The following is a 6,000-nucleotide window of genomic DNA, read 5'->3' on the forward strand; positions in this document are numbered from 1 at the left end:
TTGGCTCGTTGACCTCTCAGGCTGACTCAGCGGCAGAGACAGACTTTACCAGCCCAGTGCACACGCTGTTGCTAACTCTGCATCACCACAGAGTTACTATGGGTGGCTGTGGATGTCTGCTCGGACACGGGGAGGAACTGTTGATTGTTTTTCTGTACAACTGAACTTCCCATAAGTCTGTTTCATAACCATAATCAAGAATGTTAGGAGGGAGGAGGATAAATACTCCTGCGGATGAATTGTCTAGCTTAGGAGAAGATCCTGCTTTCAGATCTCCAGTGAGGCGCGAGGACAGGGCAGCCATTGGCATCCAAAGGTCTGATTCACCATTGCCCGGTGCTTTGTGTAGTGGGCAAAGAAGGTGTCAAATGCTATAGCTCTTCAGTGGGCTAGGACCACAGCTCCATCACACTGGGCACAGCAGCCTGGGGCCAGGCACAGCAGCCTGGGGCCAGGCACAGCCCTGGTAGCAGGGGGTTCTGCTGCCCCCTGAAGTTCCTCCCCAGCGCACGGCGGCTCCCTGGCCCTCCTTCCTCCTCTGCGGTGCTGAGGGAAACGCCAGCCTATTGTTTGCTTTCCTAACGCACAGCCCAGCCTAGTGTTGAATTCCCAGGGCTCTTTGCAGAGATCGTCCCCCAGCTCTGCTGCCCCTGCTGACGTGTTAGCAGCAGCTGGTGTCGGGGAGCGAGCTCGGCCAGGAAAGCTCACCTGGGTGATTGTGCTCCATAGCCCACACCTCCATCTGTGGCATTCAGCCAGCTCCTCTCCTCTGCTTCCCTACAGATTTTGGCTGGAGGGCACCAGACACAGCACCGAGGCAGGCAGTGCTGCAGAGTGCAGTAACGTACGGGGCCTTTGGGCCCAGCTCCTTCCTGTGTAACAGGTCCCCCCCTTCCTCCCAGGGAACCCCTGCTGATATCCCAGACCAAGATCTGCTGGGAAATACAAACCCACATATTGCCTAGAGGGGCCTACAGCTTCTGGGGAGCCTCTGGCCAGTACCTTCCTGGAGACACTCTGAATGGTCTGTGGGGGAGGGGAGACCAGCCCAGGCTCTTTGAGGGCAGGGAGATTGCTAGCCCCTGGAACTGTTTTCAGAGCAAGCTGAGCTCAGCGTTGCTCCCCAGCTCAAAGCAGAAGAGGCCAGGCCATAGCCATGTTGGGACGCCCTTGTAGATGTGCAGCCCGCTCCTTAGGGTGGGGAACCCAGCAGTCCGGAGCAGAGTTGGAGGACTAACAGGAAAATCTGTGTATTAAAACCAACCAGAGGCAGCGTACTGAGCGCTGTGAAATGATGTTAGGAGCTCTGCTGCTGCCCTGGGAAGGATAGTGGTGTATTCCTCCTCGTGCACCCTGGGTTTTCCTGCCACATGTAAAGGCTGGAAAGAAGCCAGCTGTTGTCCCCAGCTCCTGCTGCGGGTCACCCTGCCCTGAAGTCCAGGTATTGTTCCCAGCTTCTCCTGCGGGTTGCTATGGCTCTCACCACTTGGCGCAGCAGAGGGTTGTGCACCAACAAGGAAGAGCAGCCCAGTTGTGGAAGAACAAGCCGGCAGGAAGGGGCCTAGTTCTTCCCTCCTAGCCCTCTGGCCTCCGTTTTATTAGGCCAGCAGATTCCCATTGTGCACCCTTCCCAGTTCAGCAGGCCCTTCACAGGCACCTGAGTCTAGACAAACGCCTCAGCCCCCTTCTTTGGGTGAGAAAACTCCGGGTGGGGTCAGCTTCCAACAAGTAGGGCAGTACTGTGGGTGTGGTCCCTTCACCTGGCCAGCTTTCAGCCTCAGGGCTTCTCTCTGAAAAACCCGTGGGATACAAAGCTATTTCACACAGGTCCATGGGGCTTTGCTCCTCGAGATCAGACACTCAGGCAGATCAGTTCCCAGCACTCTTAACAATATTGCAGGAGACTGTCTGGAAAGCTGAGGCTATCCAGAGTCATTGGGAAAGGCAACGTACACTCCTGGTTCCTGCCAGACGCTATAGAAGGGAATACAGGTCACGTGGCCAGCTGAAGCAAGCCATGTAGTATGAGAGGAGAGTACACCACTCCACAAGCGGTTGCTGGACCAAACACAGGGTGCTGAGGCCAGGTCAGGGGCTGCCCTCTGTCGTCTCAGTGCTGTCTTCAGGACTCCCAACCAGTTGGTGCGAGGCCAGAAACAAATGGCTACCACAGCCGTGATCCAAATGAGGTCACGGCCATTGTCCAGAGGGGCACTCTACAGAGCTGTGCACAAATCATGGGAACAGCTTTCTCACAGATGGAGTTTCAGCAACACATGGAAAAGGTGGGACATGAACGAACATGAACATGGACATGTCCTCCACTTCGGATCAGAACGATACAACCCACTCCCCATCTTATGTTTAGCCTCAGAACTGGGAACACACACAGCAGGGCTCCCTCTGAAACATCTGCATAAGGTCCTAAAAGCAGCTTGTCTTCAAAGCATTTTACCATCTGGGACGGGGGTGCTCTACTGACCTCAGGATGGCACCTCCTCCTGGCTGTTCTGGGAATTAGCTCTGCCAGGCCAATGGCCCTTCCTGTGGCACGCTGTCACTCGGTGTCTTTCTCTGTAGTGCCCTCTTGTTCCAGGAGCTGCAGCCTCCTCTTTGTGACTCAGCCGTCCAGCTAGGTCACTAGTAACATTTTCCCCTTCCGGGGTGTCTTTCAAAGTCACTTTCCACCCGTGGTGCCAGGCAGGCCTCGCACCCATTGTCCTGACTCAGCCACTCCTGCAGTGACCCGGGCAGTCTTCCAGCTCACTGCCCCACCAGTGCCACTTCCCTAGGGGTGGGTAGGGGAACCTAGGCCCACCCTCTACTCTGGGTTCCAGCCCAGAGACCCTACAACACGCAGCCAAGGTCTGTTCAGTCCTTGCTGCTCACTTTCTAGGCTGCTTCCTACCTCATGTCCCATGGGCTCTGTTTTCCACCCTGCTCTCTTCAAAGTCCACCCTTCCTGCCAGGCCCTCAGGGTCCTACTGTTTTCCTGGGTTCCCTCCTTTCCTCTCTAATACACAGAGCGTGACCACAAACTTCCTCCCAGCCTTCTTTGCTGCTGCCAACTTCCAGGATTTATACTAGCCTAGCCCATCTCTACTCAGGTGAGCTTCCCTCTAGTCAAAGCTCCCCACTCAGCCTATATTACCCTTAGCTACTTAATTGGCTGATTGGGCCCACCTGGCCTACCTCAGCCCTTAGAGCCAGTGTGTGGAGTACACCCCATTGCACCATCCCACAGACTAGTCCTCCATTTGGCATATGGACCGTGTGGAGAACTGGCACTCTTCCGATTTATTTGTGTGGATAACATCTGTCACTCAGTTTCGCCTCTCCCTTGTATTGTGACCCACTGGCTGTAAAGCGTTAATTTATTTTTGGAAACAGGATAAGCAATGTCATTCTTTGTTCCCAGATGTATACATTTACATTTAGCCATATTAAAATGTATATTGTCTGCTTGCACCCAATTTACCAAGCGATCCAGATTGCTCTGAATCAGTGACCTGTCCTCTTCATTATTTACCACTCTCACAATTTGTGTGTGATCTGCGAACTTCATCAGTGATGATTTTATGGTTTTTTTCCCAAGTCATTAATAAAAATGTTAACCAGCACAAGGCCAAGATCCAGTTCCTGCAGGCCCACACTAGAAACACAGGTTTCAGAGTAGCAGCCATGTTAGTCTGTATCCGTAAAAAGAAAAGGAGTACTTGTGGCACCTTAGAGACTAACAAATATATTAGAGCATAAGCTTTCATGAGCTACAGCCCACTTCATTAAGGTGCCACAAGTACTCCTTTTCTTTTTACTAGAAACACAGCCATTTGATGATGATGATTCCCCCTTTACAACTGTATTTTGAGACCAATCAGTTCGCCAGTTTTTAATCCATCTAATGTGTGCCATGTTCATTAAATAGCTTTCTAATTTTTAAATCAAAATGTCAAGTGGTACCAATTCAAATGTCTGACCAAAGTCTAAGTATATTGCATCAAACACTATGACCTTTTAATCTTATAATCTCATCAATAAAAGATAAATTTATAATATCATCAATAAAGTTATCAAGGTAGTTGACAGGATCTATTTTCCATAAACCCATGTTTATTGGCATTAATCATACAACCCTCCTTTAATTCTTTCTTTATCAAATTCTGTTTCAGCTGCTCCATTTTCTTGCCTGGGATCAATGTCAGACTGACAGGCCTATAATTACTCGGGGTGCCCCGTTTACCCTTTTAAACCATTGGCACAACATGAGCTTTCTTCCAGTCTTCTGGAATTTTCCCAGTGTGCCAACACTTACTGAAAAATCAACATTAACAGTCCGGTGAGCTCCTCAGCCAGCCCTTTTAAAACACTGTTGGATGCAAGCTATCTAGACCTGCTGATTTAAAAATGTCTAACTTTAGTAGCTGCTGTCTAATATCCTCTTGACATACTAGTGGAATAGAAAGTGTTATCATATGATATGACTGCATCCTCTGTTTTTTTCCCCAAATACAGAACAGGAGTATTTATTGAACACTTCTGCCTTTTTTGCATTATTATTGATAATTAATTCTACTATTTCCTTTTAGTAACAGAGCAGAAAAGAATGTAAGGATTCTTTTTGTATCTGATATACTTAAAAATCTCCTTATTGTCCTTGTCGCTGCTGGCCATACATTTCCCCTTGTGTTGCTTTGCTTCCCATATCAATTTTAGCTTCTGATTTATATTCATTTCTATCAACTTCCCCTTTCTTTCATTTGTTATATTTTGTATTATATTATAGCTGCCTTCCCTTCCCCACTCAAACAGGTATTTTTAACCAATACACCCTTCTTCCTCGATTGTGGCTTTTTGGGCATCTAGTAAAGTGTCTGTCATCAGATGTTCAGCTGTGAGTGTGTGTTCTTTGTGTGCTGTCCCAGCTCTGCGCAGATAGCTGGCACAGTAGACCTCAATCAAACTACCCAGTAACCACAAGACTTGGTTTAGTAGCGAAGGCACCCGGCCAGGTTTATTATCGACAAAGCAATAGCACCTGCCAGACTCTACAAGGATACTAAGGGCTGATCTACACTATGGGAGGAGATCGATCTAAATTACACAACTTCAGCTATGTGAATAATGTAGCTGAAGTTGACTTACTTAGATCTACTTACCGTGGTGTCTTCACTGTGGTGTGTTGACAGGAGATGCTCTTCCGTTGATTCCCCTTGTGCTTCTCGTTGAGGTGGAGTACTGGAGTCGACGCTAGAGCAATCGGTGATCGATTTATCGCATTTATACTAGACATGATAAATCGACCCCCGCTGGATCGATTGCTGCCCGTCGATCCGGCCGTTAGACATGCCCTAAGACATGTATGTCCATGACAATGGATGCAGCTCAGTCAGACTTTCCACTGCCCCCTAGGCTGGATGAAGGATTAAGGTGAGGTATCCCAATATTTATAGACTGAGACAAACAATCTGGGATAAACAATTTACGTATCACAGTATGTGTTTCATGACATGTTTGTTACCTCCCCTTGTATTTTCCTCCTGATGTTTCAGACAAAACATTCCTATTCGCCACCTGGCTTTGTACTTTCACTCCTGATGTTTCAGACAAAATATCACCATTCATCACTTTTGTCACACCATTTTATCGTGTGCTAGGTTGGGATGTTCTTGTGCTGGCCTGCTGGAATGTGTTTACGTATTCTGTGTGTTTTAGCAATGCCAGCAATACTGGTGCCGAGTTTGTGTACCGGACACTGGCTTGCAGGGGAACATCTGCTTTTGACAGGGCCTGACTTGCTCAGAGCGTAACTTCTGCTGACTTTGCTTCAGGCCTTAGGTCTTGCACCAGGCCCATGCTTCAGGCTCTTTCTTTCTATTACAGTGCCCTTAAACAATTCCCAATTGTCATTCACATTTTTCTGATTGACTTTTTTTCTCCCCGCTGTTTTGGCTCATAATTGTTTTCAACTTTTTGAAACTGGCCCTTTTGAAGCATCATCAT

Source organism: Dermochelys coriacea, chromosome 15 (genome assembly GCF_009764565.3).
Source record: "Dermochelys coriacea isolate rDerCor1 chromosome 15, rDerCor1.pri.v4, whole genome shotgun sequence".
NCBI lineage: Eukaryota > Metazoa > Chordata > Testudines > Dermochelyidae > Dermochelys > Dermochelys coriacea.